We start from the raw sequence: 13,448 nt of genomic DNA on the forward strand, positions 1-13,448 counted from the left end.
CATTTTCTCATTGATAAGGAACACACTCGCACCTTTTCCTCATTGATACGGAACACAGTCCCACCTTTTTCTCATTGATAAGGAACACAATCCACCCTTTTTCTCATTGATAAGGAACACAATCCCACCTTTTTTCACATTGATAAGGAACACAGTCCCACCTTTTTCTCAGTGATAAAGAACACAATCCTACCTTTTTCTCATTGACATGGAACACAATCCCACTTTTTTCACATTGATACGGAACACAGTCCCACATGTTTCTCATTGATAAAGAACACAATCCCACCTTTTTCTCATTGATACAGAACACCGTTCCACCATTTTCTGATGGATAAGGAACACAATCCTCCCGTTCTCATTGCTAAGGAACACAATCCCACCTTTTTTCATTGCTAAGGAACACAATCCCACCTTTTTCTCATTAATACGGAAAATGCTCCACCCTTTTCCTCATTGATAAGGAACACTTTCCCACCTTATTTTTCATGGATAAGGACCACAATCCACCCTTTTTCTCATTGAGAAGGAACACAGTCCCAGCATTTTTAAAATCATTGTTAAGGAACACAATCCCACCTTTTACTTATTGATACGGAACATTGTCCCATTTTCTCTTTAATACGGAAAATGATCCGCCCTTTTCCTCATTGTTAAGGAACACAGTCCCACCTTTTTCTCATTGATAAAGAAAAGTCTGACATTTTTCCCATTGATAAGGAACACAGTCCCATCTTTTTCTCATTGATAAGGAACACAATCCACCCTTTTTCTCATTGGTAAGGAACATAGGTATCAATGAGAAAACGTTGGGACTAAAACAACCCCCCCCCTCAACCTTTTCACATTGATAAGGTGCACCATCCCACCTTTTTCTCATTGATAAAGAAAAGTCCTACATTTTTCTCATTGATATGGAAAACAGTCCCACCATTTTCACGTTGATAAGGTACACCATCCCACCTTTTTCTCATTGATAAAGAACACAGTCCCACCTTTTTCTTATTGGCAAGGATCACAATTGCCCCATTTTCTCATTGATAAGGAACACACTCGCACCTTTTCCTCATTGATACGGAACACAGTCCCACCTTTTTCTCATTGATAAGGAACACAATCCCACCTTTTTTCACATTGATAAGGAACACAGTCCCACCTTTTTCTCAGTGATAAAGAACACAATCCTACCTTTTTTTCATTGACACGGAACACAATCCCACTTTTTTCACATTGATACGGAACACAGTCCCACCTTTTTCTCATTGATACAGAACACCGTTCCACCATTTTCTTATGGATAAGGAACACAATCCTCCCGTTCTCATTGCTAAGGAACACAATCCCACCTTTTTTCATTGCTAAGGAACACAATCCCAGCTTTTTCTCATTAATACGGAAAATGCTCCACCCTTTTCCTCATTGATAAGGAACACATTCCCACCTTATTTTTCATGGATAAGGACCACAATCTACCCTTTTTCTCATTGAGAAGGAACACAGTCCCAGCATTTTTAAAATCATTGTTAAGGAACACAATCCCACCTTTTACTTATTGATACGGAACATTGTCCCATTTTCTCTTTAATACGGAAAATGATCCGCCCTTTTCCTCATTGTTAAGGAACACAGTCCCACCTTTTTCTCATTGATAAAGAAAAGTCTGACATTTTTCTCATTGATATGGAACACAATCCCACATTTTTCACGTTGATAAGGTACACCATCCCACCTTTTCCCCATTGATAAGGAACACAGTCCCATCTTTTTCTCATCGATAAGGAACACAATCCACCCTTTTTCTCATTGGTAAGGAACATAGTCCCAACTTTTTCTCATTGATACCTAAAACAACCCCCCCCCTCAACCTTTTCACATTGATAAGGTACACTATACCACCTTTACCTCATTGATAAGGAACACAATCACACCTTTTTCTCATTGATAAAGAAAAGTCCTACATTTTTCTCATTGATATGGAAAACAGTCCCACCATTTTCACGTTGATAAGGTACACCATCCCACCTTTTTCTCATTGATAAGGAACACTGTCCCTCCTTTTTCTCATTGATAAGGAACACTGTCCCACATTTTTCTCATTGATAAAGAACACAATCCCACTTTCTTCTCATTGACACGGAACACAATCCCATCTTTTTCTCATTGATAAGGAACATAGTCCCACCTTTGACTCATTGATAAAGATCACAGTCCCACCTTTTCATCATTGACACGTAACACAGTCCCACCTTTTTCTCATTGATAAGGAGCACAATCCCACCATATTCTCATTGATATGGAAAACGAACTGCCCTTTTTCTCATTTAAGGAACACAGTCCCACCTTTTTATCATTGATACGGAACACAATCCACCCCTTTTCTCATTGATAAGGAACACAGTCCCACTTTTTAAAAAAATCATTGACAAGGAACACAATCCCACCATTTTCTCATTGATACGGAACATTGTCCCATTTTCACATTAACAGGGAAAACGATCCGCCCTTTTCCTCATTGATAAGGAACACAGGTCCACATTTTTCTGACTGATAAAGACCACAATCCACCCTTTTTCTCATTGATAAGGAACACTTTCCCACCATTTTCTCAATGACAAGGAACACAATCACAACTTTTTCTCATTGATAAAGAACAGTCCAACATTTTTCTCATTGATATATGGAACACAATCCCATCTTTTTCACGTTGATAAGGTACACCATCCCACCCTTTTCTCATTGATAAGGAACACAATCACGCCTTTTTCTCATTGATAAGGAACACTGTCCCTCCTTTTACTCATTGATAAAGAACACAGTCCCACATTTTTCTCATTGATAAAGAACACAATCCCACTTTCTTCTCATTGACACGGAACACAATCCCATCTTTTTCTCATCGATAAGGGACACAGTCCCACCTTAAAGTCATTAATACGCAAAATGCTCCGCCCTTTTCCTCATTGATAAGGAACACAGTCCCACCTTTTTTTTCATGGATAAGGACCACTATCTACCCTTTTCCTCATTGATAAGGAACACAGTCCCAGCTTTTTTAAAATCATAGTTAAGGAACGCAATCCCACCTTTTTCTCATTGATAAAGAACACAATCCCACCATTTTCACATTGATACGGAACATTGTCCTATTTTCTCATTAATACGGAAAACGATCCGCCCTTTTCCTCATTGATAAGGAACACAGTTCCACCTTATTCTCATTGATACTTAAAACAACCCCACTCTTTTCACATTGATAAGCAACACCATCCCACCTTTTTCTCATCCATAAGGAACACAATCATCCTTTTTCTCAATGATAAGGAACACCATCCCACCCTTTTCTCATTGAGAAGGAACACAATCCCTCCTTTTTCAAATTGATATGGAAAACGATCCGCCCTTTTCCTCATTGATAAGGAACACTGTCCCATCTGTTTTCTCAGAGATAAGGACCACAATCCCACCTATTGCTCATTGATAAGGAACACAATCCCACATTTTTCTCATTTCAAAGGAACACAATCCCAACTTATTCAAATTGATACGGAAAACGATTCGCCCTTTTCCTCATTGATAAGGAACACAGTCCCACATTTTTCTCATTGATGAGGACCACAATCCACCCTTTTTCTCATTGATAAGGAGCACAGTCCCACATTTTTCTCATTCATACTTTAAACAAACCCACACTTTTCACATTGATAAGGTACACCATCCCACCTTTTTCTCATTGATAAGGAATACCATCCCACCCTTTTCTCATTAATAAGGAACACAATCACCCCTTGTACTCATTGATAAGGAACACTGTCCCTCCTTTTACTCATTGATAAAAAACACAATCCCACTTTCTTCTCATTGACAAGGAACACAATCCCATCTTTTTCTCAGTGACAAAATCACAGTCCCACCTTTTCGTTATTGACACGTAACACCGCCCCACCTTTTTCTCATTGATTCTTAAAACAAACCAACCATTTTCACATTGATAAGGAACACAATCCCAATTTTTACTCATTGATAAAGAACACAGTCCCACCTTTTTCTCATTGATACTTAAAACAACCCCACCCCTTTTTCTCATTGATAAGGAATACTGTCCCTTCTTTTACTCATTGATAAATAACACAATCCCACTTTCTTCTCATTGACAAGGAACACAATCCCACTTTCTTCTCATTGATAAGGAACACAATCGCCCCTTTATCTCATTGATAAGGAACACAGTCCCACCTTTTTCTCATTGATACTTAAAACAACCCCACTCTTTTCATATTTATAAGGAACACCATCCCACCCTTTTCTCATTGAGAAGGAACACAATCCCTCCTTTTTCAAATTGATATGGAAAACGATCAGCCCTTTTCCTCATTGATAAGGAACACTGTCCCATCTGTTTTCTCAGAGATAAGGACCACAATCCGACCTATTACTCATTGATAAGGAACACAATCCCACATTTTTCTCATTGATACTTTAAACAGACCCACCCTTTTCACATTGATAAGGTACACCATCCCACCTTTTTCTCATTGATAAGGAACACAATCACACCTTTTTCTCATTGATAAGGAATACCATCCAACCATTTTCTCATTGATAAGGAACACAATCTCCCCTTTTTCTCATTGATAAGGAACACAGTCCCACCTTTTACTCATTGCTAAAATCACAGTCCCACCTTTTCGTCATTGACACGTAACACCGCCCCAACTTTTTCTCATTGATACTTAAAACAAACCAACCATTTTCTCATTGATCAGGAACACAATCCCAACTTTTACTCATTGATATAGAACACAGTCCCACCTTTTTCTCATTGATAAGGAACACAATCACGCCTTTTTCTCATTGATAAGGAATACCATCCAACCATTTTCTCATTGATAAGGAACACAATCTCCCCTTTTTCTCATTGATAAGGAACACAGTCCCACATTTATCTCATTGATAAAGAACACAATCCCACTTTCTTCTCATTGACACGGAACACAATCCCATATTTTTCTCATTGATAAGGAACACAGTCCCACCTTTTACTCATTGATAAAGATCACAGTCCCACGTTTTCATCATTGACACATTACACAGTCCCACCTTTTTCTCATTGATAAGGAACACAATCCCACCATATTCTCATTGATATGGAAAACGAACCACCCTTTTTCTCATTTAAGGAATACAGTCCCACCTTTTTCTCATTGATACGGAACACAATCCCACTTTCTTCTCATTGACACGGAACACAATCCCATCTTTTTCTCATTGATAAGGAACATAGTCCCAACTTTTACTCATTGATAAAGATCACAGTCCCACCTTTTCATCATTTACACGTAACACACTCCCACCTTTTTCTTATTGATAAGGAACACAGTCCCACCTTTTTCTCATTGATACGGAACATTGTCCCATTTTCTCACTAACATGGAAAACGATCCGCCCTTTTCCTCATTGATAAGGAACACAGTTCCACATTTTTCTGACTGATAAAGACCACAATCCACCCTTTTTCTCATTGATAAGGTACACCATCCCACCCTTTTCTCATTGATAAGGAACACAATCACGCCTTTTTCTCATTGATAAGGAACGCTGTCCCTCCTTTTCCTCATTGATAAAGAACACATTCCCACATTTTTCTCATTGATAAAGAACACAATCCCACTTTCTTCTCATTGACACGGAACACAATCCCATCTTTTTCTCATCGATAAGGGACACAGTCCCACCTTTTTCACATTGATACGGAACATTGTCCTATTTTCTCATTAATACGGAAAACGATCCGCCCTTTTCCTCATTGTTAAGGGACACAGTCCCCCATTTTCTCATTTTAAGGAACACAATCACACCTTTTTCTCATTGATAAGGAACGCTGTCCCTCCTTTTACTCATTGATAAAGAACACAGTCCCACATTTTTCTCATTGATAAAGAACACAATCCCACTTTCTTCTCATTGACACGGAACACAATCCCATCTTTTTCTCATCGATAAGGGACACAGTCCCACCTTAAAGTCATTAATACGCAAAATGCTCCGCCCTTTTCCTCATTGATAAGGAACACAGTCCCACCTTTTTTTTCATGGATAAGGACCACTATCTACCCTTTTTCTCATTGATAAGGAACACAGTCCCAGCTTTTTTAAAATCATTGTTAAGGAACTCAATCCCATCTTTTTCTCATTGATAAGGAACATAGTCCCAACTTTTACTCATTGATAAAGATCACAGTTCCACCTTTTCATCATATACACGTAACACACTCCCACCTTTTTCTCATTGATAAGGAACACAGTCCCACCTTTTTCACATTGATACGGAACATTGTCCTATTTTCTCATTAATACGGAAAACGATCCGCCCTTTTCCTCATTGTTAAGGGACACAGTCCCCCATTTTCTCATTTTAAGGAACACAATCACACCTTTTTCTCATTGATAAGGAACGCTGTCCCTCCTTTTACTCATTGATAAAGAACACAGTCCCACATTTTTCTCATTGATAAAGAACACAATCCCACTTTCTTCTCATTGACACGGAACACAATCCCATCTTTTTCTCATTGATAAGGAACATAGTCCCACCTTTTTCTCATTGATAAGGAACACAATCCCACCTTTTCTTCATTGATAAAGAACACAATCCCACCATTTTCTCATTTTTAAGGAACATTGTCCCATTTTTTCATTAATACGGAAAACGATCCGCCCTTTTCCTCATTGATAAGGAACACAGTTCCACCTTATTCTCATTGATAAAAACCACAATCCACCCTTTTTCTCATTGGTAAGAAATACAATCCCACCTTGTTCTATTTGGTAAGGAACACACTCCCACCTTTTTCTCATTGATACTTAAAACAACCCCACTCTTTTCACATTGATAAGCAACACCATCCCACCTTTTTCTCATCCATAAGGAACACAATCATCCTTTTTCTCAATGATAAGGAACACCATCCCACCCTTTTCTCATTGAGAAGGAACACAATCCCTCCTTTTTCAAATTGATATGGAAAACGATCCGCCCTTTTCCTCATTGATAAGGAACACTGTCCCATCTGTTTTCTCAGAGATAAGGACCACAATCCCACCTATTGCTCATTGATAAGGAACACAATCCCACATTTTTCTCATTTCAAAGGAACACAATCCCAACTTATTCAAATTGATACGGAAAACGATTCGCCCTTTTCCTCATTGATAAGGAACACAGTCCCACCTTTTACTCATTGATAAGGACCGCAAACCACCCTTTTCCTCATTGATAAGTAACACAGTCCCAACTTTTTCTCATTGATATGGAACACAATCCCCCTTTTTATCATTGATAAGGAACACAATCCCACCATTTTCTCATTGATATGGAACACTGTCCCTCCTTTTACTCATTGATAAATAACACAATCCCACCTTCTTCTCATTGACAGGGAACACAATCCCACCTTTTTCTCATTGATAAGCAACACAATCTCACCTTTTTCTCATTGATACAGAACACAATCCCACATTTTACTCATTATTACGGAAAATGCTCCGCACTTTTCATCAATAATAAGGAACACAGTCCCACCTTTTTAAAAAATCATTGATAAGGAACAAAATCCAATCGTTTTCTCATTGATAAGTAACACAATCACACTTTATCCACATTAATAAGGAGCACAATCCCACCTTTTTCTCACTGATAAAGAACACAGTCCCACCTTTCTCTTATTGACAAGGATCACAACTGCCCCTTTTTCTCATTGATAAAGGAACACAGTCTCACCTTTTCTTCATTGATATTGAAAACAGCCCCCACTTTTTCTCATTGATACGGAACACAGTCCCACATGTTTCTCATTGATAAAAACACAATCACACCGTTTTCTCATTAATACAGTGCACCGTTCCACCATTTTCTTATGGATAAGGAACATAATCCTCCCATTCTCATTGCTAAGGAACACAATCCCACCTTTTTTCATTGCTAAGGAACACAGTCCCACCTTTTTCTCATTGATAAGGTCCACAATCCACCCATTTTCTCATTGATAATGAACACAGTCCCACCTTTTTTAAAATTATTGATAAGGAACCCAATCCCACCTTTTTCTCATTGATAAGGAACACAGTCCCACCTTTTTATTATTGATGCTGAAAAGAAACACAATCTCACACCGTTCCATCATTTTCTCATGGATAAGGAACACAATCCTCCCTTTTTGTCATTGCTAAGGAACACAATCCCAACTTTTCCTCTTTAGTATAGAAAAGGATCCGCCCTTTTCATCATTCATAAGGAACACAGTCCTGACATTTTCACATTGATAAGGAACACCATTCTTCCTTTTATCTCATTGATCAGGAACACAATCCCACCTTTTTCTCAATGATACTGAAAACAATCCTACCCTTCTCTCATTGACAAGAATCACAATTGCCCCTTTTTCTTATTGATATGGAACATAATCCCACCTTTTTCTCATTGATAAGGAACACAATCCACCCTTTTTTTCATTGTTAAATAAGACTGTCCCACCTTTTTAGCATTGATAAGGAACACAACCCTATCTTTTTCGCATCGATAAGTAACACTGTCCCACCTTTTTATCATTGATAAGGAATACAATCCCACCTTTTTCACATTGATTAGGAACACAGTCCGACCTTTTTCTCATTAATAAGGAACACAGTCCCACCTTTCTTTCATTGAAAAGGATCACAATTGCCCCTTTTTCTCATTGATAAGGAACACAGTCTCACCTTTTTCTCATTGAGAAGGAACACAGTCCAACATTTTTCTCATTGATACGGAACACCCTCATGATTACGGAAAACGCTCCACCCTTTTCCTCATTGATAAGGAACACAGTCCCACCTTTTTCTCAATGATACTGAAAACAATCCTACCCTTCCCTCATTGACAAGAATCACAATTGCCCCTTTTCCTCATTGATATGGAACATAATCCCACCTTTTTCTCATTGATAAGGAACACAGTCCCACCTTTTTCTCATTGATAAAGAACACAGTCCCATCTTTCTCTTATTGGCAAGGATCACAATTTCCCCTTTTTCTCATTGATAAGGAATGCAGTCTCACCTTTTCCTCATTGATATTGAAAACAGCTCCCCCCCTTTTTGTCATTGATGCGGAACACAGTCCCACATGTTTCTCATTGATAAAGAACACAATTCCACCATTTTCTCGTTGATACAGAGCACCATTCCACCATTTTCTTATGGATAAGGAACACAATCCTCCCATTCTCATTGCTAAGGAACACAGTCCCACCTTTTTTCATTGCTAAGGAACACAATCCCAACTTTTTCTCATTAATACGGAAAACACACCGCCCTTTTCCTCATTGATAAGGAACACAGTCCCACCTTTTTCTCATTAATAAGGTCCACAATCCACACTTTTCCTCATTGATAAGGAACACAGTTCCACCTTTTTCTCATTGACAAGGACCACAATCCACCCTTTTTCTCATTGATAAGGAACACAGTCCCACCATATTCTCATTGATACGGAATATGAACCGCCATTTTTCTCATTTGAGGAACACAGTCCCACCGTTTTCTCATTAATACAGAACACTATCCACCCCTTTTATCATTGATAAGTAACAGAATCCCACCTTTATCTCATTGATAAGGAACACAATCACATCTTTTTCTCATTGATAAGGAACACCATCCCTCCTTTTATATCATTGACACGGAACACAATCGCACCTTTTCCTCATTGAGAAGGAACACAATCCTCCCTTTTTCTCATTGATATGGAACAAAATCCCAACTTTTCCTCTTTAGTATGGAAAACGATCCGCCCTTTTTCTCATTGATAAGGAACACGGTCCCCGCTTTTTCACATTGATAAGGAACACCATCCTTCCCTTTTTCTCATTGATAAGGAACACAATCCCACTTTTTTCTCATTGATAAAGAACACAGTCCCCCCTTTTTCTCAATTATACTGAAAACAATCCTACCCTTCGCTCATTGACAAGGATCACAATTGCCCCTTTTTCTCATTGTTAAGGAACACAGTCCAACATTTTTCTCATTGATAAGGAACACAATCCACCCTTTTTTTCATTGTTAAATAAGACTTTCCCACCTTTTTAGCATTGATAAGGAACACAATCCTATCTGTTTCGCATTGATAAGTAACACTGTCCCACCTTTTTATCATTGATAAGGAATACAATCCCACCTTTTTCACATTGATACGGAACACAGTCCGACCTTTTTCTCATTGATAAGGAACACTTCCCACCTATTTCGCATTGACAAGGATCACAATTGCCCCTTTTTCTCATTGATAAGGAACACAGTCTCATCTTTTTCTTATTGATACTGAAAACAAACCCCCTTTTTTCATTGATAAGGAACACAATCCCATCTTTTTCTCATTGATACGGAACACAATCCCACCTTTTTCTCATGATTACGGAAAACGCTCCGCCCTTTTCCTCATTGATAAGGTACACAGTCCCACCTTGTTTAAAATCATTGATAAGGTACACCATCCCACCTTTTTCTCATTGATAAGGAACACAGTCCCACCTTTTCCTCATTAATACTGAAAACAACACCCTCTCTTTCTCATTGATACGGAACACAATCCCACCTTTTTCTCCTTGACAAAGAACACAATCCCACCTTTCTCTTATTGACAAGGATCACAACTGCCCCTTTTTCTCATCGATAAGGAACACTGTCCCTCCTTTTACTCATTGATAAAGAAAACAGTCCCACATTTTTCTCATTGATAAAGATCACAATACACCCTTTTTCACATTGATAAGGTACACAATCACACTTTAGCCACATTAATAAGGAGCACAATCCCACCTTTTTCTCATTGATAAAAAACAGTCCGACATTTTTCTCATTGATAAGGAACACAGTCCCACCTTTTTCTTATTGACAAGGATCACAATTGCCTCTTTTTCTCATTGATACGGAACACAGTCCCACATGTTTCTCATTGATAAAGAACACAATTACACCTTTTTCTCATTGATACAAAACACCGTTCCACCATTTTCTTATGGATAAGGAACACAATCCTCCTGTTTTCATTGTTAAGGAACACAATCCCACCTTTTTTCATTGCTAAGGAACACAATCCCACCTTTCTCTCATTAATACGGAAAATGCTCCGCCCTTTTCCTCATTGATAAGGAACACAATCCCCCCTTTTTCACATTGATAAGGTACACCATCCCACCTTTTTGTCATTGATAAGGAACACTGTCCCTCCTTTTACTCATTGATAAAGAACACAGTCCCACATTTTTCTCATTGATAAAGAACACAATCCCACTTTCTTCTCATTGACACGGAACACAATCCCATCTTTTTCTCATTGACAAGGATCACAATCCCACCATATTCTCATGGATATGGAAAACGAACCACCTTTTTTCTCATTTAAGAAACACAGACCCACCATTTTCTCATTGATACGGAACACAATCCACCCCTTTTCTCATTGATAAGGAACACAGTGCCACTTTTTAAAAAATCATTGATAAGGAACAGAATACCACCATTTTCTCATTGATACGGAACATTGCCCCATTTTCTCATTGACAAGGACCACAATCCACCCTTTTCCTCATTGATAAGGAAGACAATCCCCCCTTTTTCTCATTGATAAGGAACACAATCCACCCTTTTGCTCATTGATAAGGAACAAAATCCCACCTTTTCCTCATTGATAAGGAACACAGTCCCACCTTTTTCTCAATGATACTGAAAACAATCCTACCCTTCTCTCATTGACAAGAATCACAATTGCCCCTTTTTCTCATTGATATGAAACATAATCCTACCTTTTTCTCATTGATAAGGAACACAATCCCCTCTTTTTCGCATTGATAAGTAACACTGTCCCACCTTTTTCTCATTGACACGGAACACAATCCCACCTTTTCCTCATTGATAAGGAACACAATCCTCCCTTCTTCTCATTGCTAAGGAACAAAATCCCAACTTTTCCTCTTTAGTACGGAAAACGATCCACCCTTTTCCTCATTGATAAGGAACACACTCCCCGCTTTTTCACATTGCTAAGGAACACCATCCTTCCTTTTTTCTCATTGATAATGAACACAGTCCCACCTTTTTCACAATGATACTGAAAACAATCCAACCCTTCTCTCATTTACAAGGATCACAATTGTCCCTTTTTCACATGGGATTATGTTCCATATCAACCTTTTTCTCTTTGATAAGGGACCCAGTCCAACATTTTTCTCATTGATAAGGAACACAATTCACCATTTTTTTCATGGATAAGTAATACTGTCCCACCTTTTTATCATTGATAAGGAACACAATCCCACCTTTTTCAGATTGATAAGTAACACTCTCGCACCTTTTTCTCATTGATAAAGAACACAGTCCCAACTTTCTCTTATTGGCAAGGATCACAATTTCCCCTTTTTCTCATTGATAAGGAATACAGTCTCACCTTTTCCTCATTGATATTGAAAACAGCCCCCCCCACTTTTTGTCATTGATGCGGAACACAGTCCCACATGTTTCTCATTGATAAAGAACACAATTCCACCATTTTCCCATTGATACAGAACACCGTTCCACCATTTTCTTATGGATAAGGAACACAATCCTCCCATTCTCATTGCTAAGGAACACAATCCCACCTTTTTTCATTGCTAAGGAACACAATCCCAACTTTTTCTCATTAATATGGAAAACACACCGCCCTTTTCCTCATTGATAAGGAACACAGTCCCACCTTTTTCTCATTAATAAGGTCCACAATCCAACCTTTTCCTCATTGATAAGGAACACAGTCCCACCTTTTTCTCATTGACAAGGACGACAATCCACCCTTTTTCTCATTGATAAGGAACACAGTCCCACCATATTCTCATTGACACGGAACACAATCCCATCTTTTTCTCATTGTTAAGGAACACAGTCCCATCATATTCTCATTGATATGGAATACGAACCACCATTTTTCTCATTTGAGGAACACAGTCCCACCGTTTTCTCATTGATACGGAACACAATCCACCCCTTTTATCATTGATAAGTAACAGAATCCCACCTTTATCTCATTGGTAAGGAACACAATCACATCTTTTTCTCATTGATAAGGAACACCATCCCTCCTTTTATATCATTGACACGGAACACAATCGCACCTTTTTTGTCATTGATAAGGACCACAATCCACCCTTTTTCTCATTGATAAGAAACAAAATGCCACCTTTTCCTCATTGAGAAGGAACACAATCCTCCCTTTTTCTCATTGATATGGAACAAAATCCCAACTTTTCCTCTTTAGTATGGAAAACGATCCGCCCTTTTTCTCATTGATAAGGAACACGGTCCCCGCTTTTTCACATTGATAAGGAACACCATCCTTCCCTTTTTCTCATTGATAAGGAACACAATCTCACTTTTTTC

Source organism: Hemiscyllium ocellatum, chromosome 20, assembly GCF_020745735.1.
Source record: "Hemiscyllium ocellatum isolate sHemOce1 chromosome 20, sHemOce1.pat.X.cur, whole genome shotgun sequence".
NCBI lineage: Eukaryota > Metazoa > Chordata > Chondrichthyes > Orectolobiformes > Hemiscylliidae > Hemiscyllium > Hemiscyllium ocellatum.